The sequence below is a fragment of the Anguilla rostrata genome, chromosome 11 (genome assembly GCF_018555375.3).
Source record: "Anguilla rostrata isolate EN2019 chromosome 11, ASM1855537v3, whole genome shotgun sequence".
In the NCBI taxonomy this organism is placed as follows: Eukaryota; Metazoa; Chordata; class Actinopteri; order Anguilliformes; family Anguillidae; genus Anguilla; species Anguilla rostrata.
The window spans coordinates 17,777,978-17,792,031 of NC_057943.1; the positions used below are offsets into that span (position 1 = coordinate 17,777,978).

The 14,054-nt window shown below is 39.9% G+C and overlaps 1 long non-coding RNA gene across 2 annotated transcripts in view; it reads right to left on the minus strand.

Moving 5' to 3' along the window:
* Positions 1 to 1,563: 1,563 nt before the first annotated feature.
* Positions 1,564 to 14,054, minus strand: part of LOC135234161 (uncharacterized) — a 66,209-nt gene continuing 53,718 nt past the window's right edge. For both annotated transcript variants that reach the window (XR_010324025.1, XR_010324024.1), the window contains exon 5: positions 1,564 to 2,447. This is a non-coding gene — a long non-coding RNA (uncharacterized LOC135234161). The remainder of the gene's footprint in view (positions 2,448 to 14,054) is intronic.

Consider the following 14,054-nt stretch of genomic DNA (forward strand, 5'->3'; position numbering starts at 1 on the left):
TACAGTGCGCCGTAATCTCTCCTAGCTTACTGAAATAATTGTGTGATAACGGCCCCTCTCCACTACTGTGACCTATGACCCCTTTTCCCGCTTGTTTGAGCCCCATAGCACCCTGCTCTTTGAGGGTGACACCAATCTAAAACACCCAGTCTGTGCATCTCCCCCGTTATCTCTAGCCCCGCCGAATTTGTCTTAAAGGGGAAGGCCGAGAAAACCAAATCCTAAACTGTACCAGATCATGGACAAAACAGGCCGATACAGCAATTCCCTTTAAAAATGTAAAACAAAACAAAGGCATGTAATAAATAAATAAATAAATAAATAAATAAATAAATAAATAAATAAATAAATAAAATATCTCTCTGAGAATTGTGCCACAATGTAATAATTGCAATACACACACACATGCACGCATGCACACACACACACACACACACACACCTTAAGGACAGGCACAAATTTAAAATAAGTAAAACAAACTGCCGTGGCGTGCGTATGAAGAGAAGGCCTGAAGGCTGTGGGGTGTGCTCCCAGCGGTGCCGAGTGCAGCTGCCTGTGTGTCTGTGTGCTCAGTGTCCACGCCGGACTTTTCCCACTGATCTGGGTATTCACAGGGGAGTGATGCTCACCTCAGCCTTTTCCTCCCCTCCGATAGGATCTAACGCTCCTCCCCCTCCGCAGGGGAGACAGGAGCACATTATGCACGCGGGGCTTTGGTAAGCCAGCGCCGCCGCCGCGGCCGTTCGCAGGACCCCGCTCACGCCGCGCGCCGCAAAGTTTGCCGCCGCGCTGTCACGGCGAGGCGGTGATTTCAGTGCTCTAATTTTAAACGAAAAGGCGCCGCTGCAGCCGGAGAAGCCGACGCCGCGGTCGCAGGGACAGGCGTGTGCGCCAGGGGACCGCGAGGGGAGATTGCTTTGTGCACAGGGGCTGCGCGTGCGCACACTGCAGAGCCCCGCGCTGCCAGGACGCCCGTCCACACCACCTACTGCGCCCGCATTTGCTCGCCATCTCTCGCCGTGATGGACGTCTGTTGCTGTTGGTATTGCTTTTCTTTTTGATAATTCACTGAATTAAACCAGTATACGCAAGATGATGAACTGAATAAAGATGAGAAAAATTCAAAATAAACGGATGTGATGCTTTCAGTTGCACTAGCCATCATTTGAATATGACTGATTCTAAATTAAAACGTATCAATTCCAATTATTAAAAGGAGAGTCCAATTATTAAAATATGGTGCTATCGCTCTCTTCCTCTCTCTCTCTCTCTCTCGCTCTCTCTCTTTCTGTCTCTCTTACTCACACACACACACATACATTCTAGGGGAGACATCAAAGCTCTGCTCTTCATAAAGACAGAGGTAGAGTCTTTGATCTTTCTCAGGCTGCTCTGATTAATTTTAAGATTTACAGTTTAAACCTACAGGGAATGTGCCAGAAACACACCCATATGTTGCTGAAGCAGTTCATTCATTTTCTTTTTAATCGTGTACTTTGTCTGTGGATGAGATTTTCAGAAGTGTGGAATCATTTTTAGAACTATGTAAATTTGTGCGATAGAAAACGATGTCATTCACACAGCATTCCTCCTGCACACAGCAGGCACATCTGCAGTGCAATTAGAACTCCACCATGTCACTATGGCATCTGCGATCCCTCCAAACAAAAATCAGAGCTAAAGCACACAGTACAGAGACACCATGATGCTGTGTGGAGCATACACAGTGCCAACAAACAAAAATATGACATTTTTGACAGATTGCTACACTTTACGGTATTGTACTTATCTTTTAATTTGTATCAAACTCCAAAGATACAGAAAAAAAAAAAACATATTACCCATCTCATTTTGACCTCACTGGAAATTACTGCAATTTTACATTTTTTAAGTCACAGTTTCAATCAGAACACTTTAGTATAAAATAACAATGCAACAACAATTTAACCAAACATGTAACCTAACATCTTCAGCTCTGTGTCTGGTAATTGAAATTAACAGCAAAAATAAAATAATTATTATTATTATTGTTGCTGTTAGTATAATAATAATAACAATAATAATAATAATAATAATAATAATATTGTTTTTAGTGCTTAATGCAACAACAACAACAACAACAACAACAATAATAATAATAATAATAATTATTATTATTATTATCATTATTATTCATAGCCTTATTCTTATTATTACTTTACATGGATGACCAGTTCCTTAATGACTAAAGCACAGCCATGGATGAAGGCCGTATAGGGGTGGCCAGCTGAATGGGGCACATACACAAAGGCAGGGGTTGTGGGGCTGAGCCTCACTGCAGGACCGTGGGTGAAGGATGGGTGAAGGATGGGTGAGGGCTGACGTGGGGAACAGCCTTGTCTGTTACACGCCGTTTCATCACGTACGCGCTCCTCTTACCCAGGGCGTAACTGCAGTTTGGAGCAGATCTGAAATGGAGGATAAATTATTGTGGGAGATATTTTTATTCTGACCCACTTTGGTGCCGCACTTGTTCTTCTTAAAGGAGCAACAGACATTTTATGGAGCCCTCCCTCTGCTCCCCTCTCCTCCCTTCCTTTTGACTCCCCCACCAGAAAACAAAACAAATCAAAACACAAACTATGGGGTTAGTGCAAAAACAAACAATGAGCTAAAAAAAAGAAAACAATGACAAATGAAAATCCGAGAGCGTGAACACAAGAGGTGTCTTTTTAGGATTGTATATCTTTATAAAATACGGAATCTGTGCGACTTGCATAAATACACTGAATTTAAAATTCAACTGCAGTTCATTTACATTTTTCATATTTCCATCGGTTTGACATCCCTTGTATATCCAGAGTAGAGATAGACTGAACACATGATTGTGTCATATTGCTGAATTTCCATTCAGCACTGCAACTCTTGGAAAACCATATCTTTGTCAGTGGTGCAGACATCACAGGTGCCTCCTGGGATTGATGCGTGTTACTGGTGGCTGTCAGGGTGTTATAGCTGTGACAGAGACAAATTATGAGCTTATACTTCTTAGAGTGAAAAAATCATCTGTTTGACTGAACGGAGAAACATAATGCTCACTGTATATATCATTGCAAGTGAAACTGCACTTGTGATCAATGTTGAATCATTATTTCTTTAAATTGGTCGTGACACTTCAAATTAATCCTATAAAAATTATTTTAAAACAGCACAGTGAACTCACAATTTTGATTATAACCATACAGGCTCAGCACATCACTTTTACAGAAAGAAGCACATCTATCCTCTTTGAAAGCCCAAGCATATTTGCATTTTTGACCGAGCCTGAGAGATTTTAATAGATCACTGTTCATCAATGGCCCTGTGGCCACTGAGAGACTTCAAATGCACTGTGACTCACAGCGGTGCATGCGCCCAGCAACAAAACACACATCACTACAGGAAGCTGAAGACTCATCGATGGACAGAGGGCAAACACATCACAAACACTGTTCTTCTTCACACCCACCCCCCCTTTCTCATCGATATTCCTCTCATTTGTTAGTTTTTCTTACTGCTGAGGAAGGGCTGAAATGAACTGCCAATGGGCTTGATTGATGACGTGTGTCACCAGGGACAATGACCAATGGCAGGTCAATGAGGTCACATGAAATGCTTTCTGGCCTTACTGTTCTGCTGAGCACAAAAAAAGAAAAACAGCTGAATACAAAAGCCGAATGACATCACGCATTTGAAAGAGAGGTAGCCACAGGAAAAAAAGAGGCTGGCTTATATCTCTACCATTTGACAGGAAGGGCAATTATAAGACACATTTGGACTGACCTAAAGAATGAATAATAATTTAAAAAAAATGTTTAATGCTTACCAAAGATATACAAGCATATTAATACAGAATAATACAGAATACAGAACATACTTCAATCTACCTAAAAATCTGTCTGACTGTTTTTGTGCATACAATTTGTTTGTTGTCAACACTGGGAGAATAAGAATTAATTCTGTGATTAGCATTTTTAAAAATAATAAAATTATATCAGCCATCGTAAAAAGTCTTGATTTTCAAAAACAGCTAAAATTCCAAATAGATGACTGTTTCAAATGATCAAAACTATATGACATTTTAAAAACATTGCCTGAGTGTCTTTGACATGCATTCAGCGTTGGTGCCGACACATTGTCTTTCATGCCCCGTGTGCTTTGTAATGGCTTTGGAGAGAATATTTAGCATAAGCCGCATCTCTAATCTATAAAGCAGCAACGTCTGCAACCAACAAGGACTGTCTGAACTTAACATGTGCCGAATATTAACCCTGTCCCCTTCCTGCTGTCCCCCATCTCTTTGTGTGTGTTTTTTATTTTTCTGTTAAGGGATGGGGGGAGGGGTGGTGGCAACCCTTCATAGAAGCTCTGTGCTTCGATTGCTAGGCTGCACGTACTCTCTCTCTCTCTCTCTCTCTCTCTCTCTCTATCTGTCTCTCTCTCTCTCTGAATGCACAGAAGTCAGAGAGAATATTTTTCCAGGCCTTCTGAAAGAAGTCCCATATTTAATTAACCAACCCTCTTTTTTTAAACACTTTTAAGTGCTCCTACATGGACCGGGAAGATGTTTTTATTTTCATCCTTTATTTATTAATTTTCTGGTTCCTCCTCTCTCGTTTCTTAAGACGAGTGAAAGATTAAAAGGGTGAGGGCCCCACACTGGCCATGTTCACCCCCCGGAGGGACACCCAGGCGTCAGCTCGCATTAACTTCCATCAGAGCGAGCACCTCTGGCAATGCAGCCATGCCTCTCCTAAGTGAAGCCTCAAAGGCAATATCTGCATTTTGTGGTGCGCCCCCCATTCCTACCCCAACCCTTCATCTCAAAAAAAAAACCTCCTTCCTGCTCCACTGCACACTCCCCCCAAAATGCATCCCATTACTGAGTCCTGTGTTAAAGTGATGGACTATTCCTTCTTTTTAGACAATTTTGTCTTGCTGCAGTTTGTCATACTTCTAATATGAACAAAACAAAACTGAAAACCAAATCCAGTAACACAAAAAGACGCCCTCATTCATCATTATCTACATGTTATTCACAGTTATTACTTTCCTTCTATTGTGTGTGCTCAGTCACAGTCAAAACTGTATATAATGTGAATGTGATTAGGGGCATGTGCAGCAATCTTTTGTTGAAAAACATACAAAATACCAAACAGATATAACAGTTATTCCCCTCTTCATTTGTAATGATTAAACTCTAATTTGCACATTTTATTTCTAACATAGCTTTCAAATAAAATATATAAGTTATTATTCAACCTCTAGCAGAAGACAGTACTCTAAATGAAATAACTCTCAGCTTTACAGGATACAGAAGTATTTCCCAAACGAAATCATATTTTTCCAAAAGAAAAAGAAAAAAAAAAGATAATATCATGGGATATATAGGCACTATTCTTTTCCAGGTTACAACATGTATGTAATTCAACAAGATACACACAAACACACACACATACACACACAAACACCCCCCCCTCCCCACACACACACACACATGCATGCACACAAACACACACACACACACACACACACACACACAAATAACATATAAAACAAATAACAGAATAAGCAACAGATAACTTAAATCAGAGAACATGGTTATCAAAGCATTACAATCCCTTAACAACCCTTATCATCTGAAAGAACACCAATGTAAAAATCACCAAAAGCTTGAGCGGAAACAATAAAAAATTACTTTTATTGAAACTTACTCGTTTGTTTTTATTTAGCACTTGTCCTTCAGAACAATACCAATACATTTAACAATAAAAACAAATTCCGTAAAAGTTAAATATCCCACTATTACTAAAATAGCACTAACATACTATCTGATGTATGAAAGAAAGATTAAACTGTGTGTATTTGCAGTGGAGGACGAATGTAAGAGCTGCAGCTATAACAGCTCCAGATCCAGAACAGATACGGTTCCGGAGAAAGATAGCATGGTTGAAGATTACACTACATTATTATTATTATTATTATTATTGCATTTTAATCCTAAATTAATTGTATAGCTTAGAGTAGTGTGCAGTAAAATTCACATATTATCCATTTATACAGCTGGATATTTACTGAAACAATTCAGGTGCTACAGCAGTGTCCCACATGCAAAAACGTGCAAAATATTCATTACGAACATGGGTCCTATTGGGCCATTCCACAGCCCTGAGATGGGGTGGCGGTGGACCAGTGGATGGGTTGCATATTTGCATATCGCCAAATGCTGGGAACTTTTTTTGTGTGTGTTATTTTATGTACACTTAATTCCTGTTGTTTGCCTTCATCTTGGTCCATTCGGTTAATCAGTCAGTTAATATGGATTCAATTTCAGATTTTGTAAATGCAGAATGCCTTACAAAATGGTGTATTACTCTTTAAGTCATTCCTCAGAAAATGTAGCTGAGAAATCCTGAATCAGGACCAGAGGGAGGCTATGTCTGAGTCTGCCTTGTGTACTAAAGAATTTTCACTGAAGCGGCATCCCTCCTCACGGACAAGCAGTGCACTGCGCATGCAGACCCACATATCAGTCAGATGGGAGTACACAGTGACATTAAACAAATTCTGACTGAACCAAAGACTGGGACATGGGGGGGAAAAACTTTATCATACCGCACAGCAACACCAAATCACATTTCCAGACAAAATACTTGAAAACTGTCGATTCCTACCAACCTGGATAAGTCTGACTTTTGCATAACAATAGTATTGTTTTGAAAAAAAAAAATTATATTCAGTAAGCTACACAGTTAAATGTTCAGATCAACTCCTACAGAGAGTTATATAAGTAGACTATGGTCAGATTAACAGAGGACATTTTACCCTGTAATACCGTATGTTACTATTATAAACAGAGGATTTTAGTTCACCCATTCAAAACAGAGAAAAAAAGCATATATTTTAACAAATCTTGGGGGCAGGACAGAGCCCAACACAGAAACACAATGCAGCCCCTGTGTCTATGAAATCTTTAATATCGGTAAATAATACATAAATAAACTTGGCATTTATAGTTAGCAACAAATAACTACTCTGTATCCACATCAATAAACTAAATTAATTAATTAGATGCTTATGTCATTTAGTAGTTTGAGTCCTAACTTAAATATTTACAGTAAAATAATTCATTAATGACTAATTTATGAGTCAACATCATTTACCTTGTCTATTGTCTTTTTGTCTTGCTTTTCAGATAATTTGCAGTTCTACATTTATACTATGTTCAAGTATGCTTTGAATCATTATCAGTAAATAGCTTTTTCTTGAAGGTCAAAATATCATATAAACTTGCCACCTATAGGTAATTGATTTTGCAATTTAAAGTTCTACTTTTCTCTTAAATCAAAAATTGGTAAACATAAATGCTATTTAATCCAGTTTTTGGCATAAAACAAACTTTTAATTGGATTTTACCTCCCATATTCACCAAATAAAAGGACTTATTCATCATTAGACTATTCTCCCACCGATAAAAACAGACATTTCAAGGTTTGTAAATCAGTAGAATCTGAGAGAGTGAATGACCAAAATTCACTGTACACATTTTTTAAAAAGACATTAGAAATTTAGCCATGGGATTGCTTTCCCCTGTCAACCACATCTGAATCAGACAATAAAGGCTATGCTTATTTTCATAAATACATTTGCGGATGGAAATAAAATCTTCATTATTAATTGATTCCATAAAATACAGATATCCTCACAGCCTTTTTTCAGGAGAAGAAATTGAGCAAAAAAAAAATGGTAAATGCATTGTCACACATATTTCCTCACACACAACCATGGTCACACATACCATTTCTCTCTGTTTCACACACACACTCAGTCACACAGCCCCATACATGCACGCACATGCACAAACCGTTGACACATATACACACACATACACACATATGCACACACACACACACACGCACACACACGCATACACACATATGCACATACAGTGCACCCAGCATGCTTTAAACTCAGTGTAAAATGAAGAGAAAACACATTCATTAGCATAGAGACAGGTTTAATCAAATCAAGCGGCGAGTACAAATTAGGCAGTGGAAGTGTAATGAGTTGGGAATTAATTAGCAACATAATGAGAATACGTGCATCTGCCGATTACCTTGTGGTCACTGAGTTCCCACAAGACCTTTCCATTGAGCTATCTCTACCTTGTTTTTCTCCCATCTCCTCTCTCTATGTCTGTTTCCCCCTTTCTCCCTTCACCTCACACTGACACATAGCCATTTCTTTCTCACATTCGAAAATCCTTAAAAATCGGAACGATCGTCAGGGAGGGGAGGGCTGGAGAGAGGATGAGAGGGATAGAGCAAGAGAAAGAGCTAGAGAGAGAGAGGGAGGAAGGGAGGGAGGGAGGGAGCGAGAGAGAGCATCAGATGCAGGCTAGGTCAGTTTTATAATTGTATAAATCACACCTTTACTCTTATTCTTTGCTTGCAATGTCTCCATCCTCCACTGTCCCCACATAGCCCCTGACATGCCATTTCACATTTCCCTTCTTCTACTCTTTCTGTTCTTCACCAAAGACAAAGCATTTTTTTCTGGGTCACCACTTAGCTACTCTTAAGAAATACAAACTTTTATTATTTTTTTTTACTGAAGGAAAGATCATTAAAAGCTTTATATTTGCACAGCAGACATTACCCTGCTTCTTCAAAGAACTAATTCTGCCCGAAAAAAATGTCCCAGCCAAAAGCAGCTACTTATTTGCAAATGCACATGTCTTTCCATCTCCATTTTTAAAAATCTGTCTTAGAAACAAATATCTATTAGTCAGATTCGCTAAGGAGCATGAGGACAAATGAGCTGGAACTGGAAGTTAGAACTGCAGTTCTCCAAATGGCCAGAAGGGTGCCCCTTGTATTGTGGCTATTTGAAGAAAGCACAGATCTGGGACCCAGTTCCAGCTCTTGCTAAAATCAGGCTCATTTGCCTGCTTATAAATGCACCACCCCTTTGTCAATCTAAGGCTTGATGTGATATTTTATCGTGAGTTACATGTCAGAGGGTTGCAGTTTGTTGAATCTCTCAACAATGCCCTGCTGCCTTTAACTACAGATTACACAGGACTGTGATTAGATGGATTGATCATACTGTTCACGGCAACACGTGAGGTTTTGCAAGTGGCAGCTTATGAACAAAAGCACTGATATAGTGGGACAACAGTGCATTGGTACATAGCTGCAGTGCAGAACCTTGTTTGAAGATATAACATTTGTTACACTGTTCTCGCTATAAAGGAAACCCTGTAAATGAGTAGTATTAATTAGACTTCATTTGTAAATGCAAATGAGTTTAATTAAAAATAGACTTTCCTTTGCAGCTTCAAAGGGAAATTCTGGAACATAATCAAGCAGTTTATTCAGCTGCAGTAATAACGAGCGGCATTTTGGTTAATGAGAGAGTAATGCCCTAATTTGTTTATGCTAATGATATTAAACAATATTTGTCCTTTGGTGTATCTGTGAATGAATCAGGCAGCTTTTTCATACCATCACATTCCATCCCATGCACAGATGAAATGGAATATCTATTCATAGTGCATCGATCTGTTCATCAATTCAAAGTAAAAGCCTTTGGACTAGTTAGGACGGGATTTTCACAGTAAAAAACACATTATAAGAGGAGAACATTTTTATTTTCACATGGAGCAGTGATATTAAAATGACAAACATGAGAAACAATGAAATACAACTCCCCATGCCTCATTACTACATTCACTGAAAACATTTTCTCAGTAGAAAAATGGCTTTTCAACAATGAGCCGTCAAAATCATGCCTTTGGTGGTGGAAAACATGTGCTCACAGCTGTATGAAAACACAGACACGGCATAATAGAATAACTGCAGTACGTTCCAACCACGAAACTACATAGATATTGTCAGCATAATTCCTCTCACAGTTGACCTGAGAGCCTGGTGCATAATTGCCTTGTTATGCACACCAGTGTTACGCCACAATCTAAAATAATTTCATTTGATAATTCCCTGGTGAACAAAGGGAGCTGGGAGTGCTCTGCAGCTGTTGGGGAGGGAACAGAACTGCTGCTCAGAATCAAGCGCAGAACATTTTCCAACTACTTCAAGCTTATAGATTTATAAAATACCAACAGATAAAAGAAATGTAAGTTGCACGTGTGTTGTCTACAATATTAATATTAATATTTTATCTGAAAAGCAATAACCATCTTGAAAATGCAACTATTGTTCTCCATTTTTGGGGCAACAGTACTGGTGATACACTCTCAATGGTTTAAAAAAATTCTTAATGGATTATGAAGTGTATTTTATACCATGTTCAAAGGATTAGTGTTTCAGGATGGAACCCACATTCCAATGCACTGAATAAAAAGCCATTTTAAGAGATAACATGGTAGGGGCCTCTCTCTTATACCGAGTGTTTTGCTGCATTTTAGGAGGGTTCTATTTCCCTGGGAGACTCAAAGTGATGGTATTCATCATTCAAACAGGCACTAAGGGAGACTTCAGCCACTAAAAGCTTACACATCTCAACTCTGAGGCTTTCAGAGGAGGAAAAAGATCTTTGATTCCTGTCAACGATAGCAGCTCATTTCATTCCCCTGCCCCGTGTGATAGCACTCTGTCTCGGCAGCTGGGAACAGTGGCATCCTTCCTGCTTGCAGAGCTGCGTCTAACAGCCCTGCACAGCGCTTCCACCGGGGGTGGGGATGCTAACCGAGTGTATAAGCAGATAACAGAGAGATTCGGCGCCGAAGCGGTGGGACACCGCATCACGCTAAAAGCAGAGGGGGGTCGCCCTGTGGAATTCCAAAATCCAGCCCAGGCCTGATCAAGGCCTCCCCAATGATGATCCAAAGATCCCCCTGACACACTTATGCACCCCCACCCACTGCCTCTCCTGAAACACGATTTAATTTCTTTATTCCGTTCAGGGTGATATGCTGGTGTTTGTTCACTGTTGACTGAGTGTGTGCCCATGTGAGACCAGGCTGCACCTGTCCCACACTGATAACCAGGCACGTCGAGGCACGGCCTGCCTTCTGCATTCAAATGCTGCTTAATCAATAATGAAGGGGGAGGAAGAATACCCTGGGTTTCCTTTTAATTGGACCAACTGTCAAAATGGAGAAAATGGTCCTTAAATAAATTGTGGCCTACCTGTAATATGTAAAATGGTTAAAGGAGGAAACACAGACTAGCAGAATTTCATAAGGGCTTGTGTTGTTTCTTGAATATCAAGGGAAGAATTTTCAGAAATTGGGCCACTAAACAGGTTTGCAAATACATTAATATTATTGAATATTAAAGTGGATTTGCAGTTATAGCTCATGGCTGAGTCCAAAGCAGCATATTAACTCTCTTTTGGACTGGCCAAAGACAGAAGTCCCTTTCTTTCTGCGCCGGTGCGACTAAATCCCCTGTTGAACAAGAACCTGATGCTTTGGTGATGACACTTCTTCTCACATATTTCCCAGCTCGCATGGGTGTCCCCACCTCTGCTTTTAGCACCACGATAGCAACGTGTCTGATGAAGAGCTGAAGGCCTGCTGATCATTACTCCCCTCTTCTCTTTTTTTAAAACTGCCTTTAATAGCTCGCTTAAAACAGTTTGGGTTATGAAGTACAGATTTAAAAAATCATCATTTCTGAATTCAAGTGTGCAGTTTTATCTATACACTGAATGACTGCTGGGCTAAATGTTTCCTAAAATTTACTGCATGGTGTACTGTATTCATGTTAAATAAAATCAACACATAACGCATAAGCTAGAGCCATTTTATCAACTGACATTTGGTTTAAAGTGTAAGCATTCACAGGCAAACAAACATGGCTAACATCAGATGAACCATGAACTTGTTAATCCCTCCTTTTTTCTGTGTTGAAATCCTGTAATGGCCACTGCAGGTTTATCCAAAGGGGGTGTCTGCTGTACAGTATAAGAGGATCAACAACCCCCCGCCCCCCCTCCCAGCCCAGCTCCCTTGCAGCCTACCCTGAGACAGGCAGACACTCATTTACCACATTCACAATCCTGATGGGATTTCTGGGAGGGAACGCACATGGTGACCATCAAAGGGCCTGGCACTGCGGAAAAGCCGGGGCTGTGACACAGGAGAGCTCCCAGAGTCCTCTAGCTGGGTGTGACCTCCAGACTGTCACTGCCACTGCACTGAGAGCAGACGCGGAGTACGGAGCGTTGCTGCTGAGAAGCATTGCTGCTGAGAAGTGCTGCTCATCTCCCTCCGTTATCTGGCCGTGTTAAAGGAAGGGAGGAGGCACCTCTGACCCCTCCCTCATAGTGGATCTCTCCCTACAGATACACATCTAAGGTGCTATCAAGAAATTCTCATCTTCTCTCTCTCAGAAAATATAGCATGCATTATCCACTTTACTCACTATACTTCCTGCTTCAAATTACACTGTTGTTTTGTGTTTATCTACAGGTGCAGCAAAGCTAATTATATACAATTGGCTTATTTCCTAATGGTCCTACGGCTTCTCAAAGGCTTTGTGTATACTGTTTTCTCCAAGTTGCTCTTGGCCATGCTGCGCAGTTCCTGTCACACTCGTGATATGGGGTTGTGGTTATCGCAGGGCTAAAAGGCTAAGTGTACCAGCACAAGTTCAGCTGCACTTCTGATGGCTCCCAAGAGTGTGCATGGCCCAAGGCATAATCATTGGAGTAAACTTTGCCTGGGTACGAGATTAAAAAAGTAGAGCCAATCGAGGACAAAAAAAAAAAGAAAAGTATGCTGAGCTTCAGGAGTCTGGTCTCCCTCACTTACTAGTATATCAGGGAAATAATACTACAGAGAATGGCAGCCAGTACTAATAGGGATAAGGGGGAGGAAGCTGGTACACATAAACTGCAAATGCCCCCAGTTGCCCAGAGGCCACCAGTAATAAAGAACAGTCAACATATCCTCTCACATTGAGGAGCAGTTAAAACTGGGAGATCAAGTTGCCTGCAGTAAACAAATGATTGTTCTGATTTTAATAGGCTATGCACTGCTAATAGGTTCTCCCAGCCACCATCTGAAAGAGCTAATTCTGCATTATAGCTTCTTGTTGTATATGGTGCCATTTCAAAGGTCCAATGCCACTGAAAGCAAAGAAGCAACATGAAGGAAAGGCAAATCTATAACACTATATCAAAATGTCTCTGAATAGCTTATGATAAAATGAAAGACTACATATTGATATATACTGATTGATGCAATCTTGCTTGCAGGGTACCAATTACTTTGAAAAATAGCCTTGTTCTAACCCTTTTTAATTACCAATATCTAAGCCTAATCATAGATAACTTTTCAATTGGAAGATGGAAGATGGGAAGATGGAATATAATATATGTTGCCTTTGAATAGTTTTTTTTCAAAGGCAACATAGACAATATATATATGTCTGGATACATTGCCTTACTATTTGAATATTTGTTAAGCAGAGACATTCACAACCAGCCCCTCCACCCCCACCACCCCCAACAAAACTTATACTTAGACACACACACACGCACACACACACACACACTCTTGAAAAAGAATGAAATAATTTCCTGATTGGAATGATCTAATTTCTGGACAGTCCTGTACTCTTCTGACAGGTACCTAAATACGGCCCAAATGATCCCTTCAAAGGAATATGGAGCTAAGAAAGCATGCAACTAGCAGATACTACATATCACTGCCACCAGATACGATTATGTGTTTATATATTAAAAGTTTGGTTAAATATAACATTTTAAATAGATTTGATTGCATAAAATAATGTTCACATTAACATACTGAGGTCACCCCTTTAAATGTATGGCTTACTGTTTTGCTATGCATGGTAATATATTTTTAATTTTCAACTTATGGATAAATCAAATAAAGACCTTGAAATATCCCTCCACAAATTAATCTCCATTCAATGACATATTGCTTTACTTAGTCAAGCATTCAACTTCCCTTCTCCATGATAATTGTCCCGCTAATTGCTTTTTAACTCTCTTTGATTACAAGGTCAATTCTGAATGGATGAAGAACCTGGGTTTAAAGC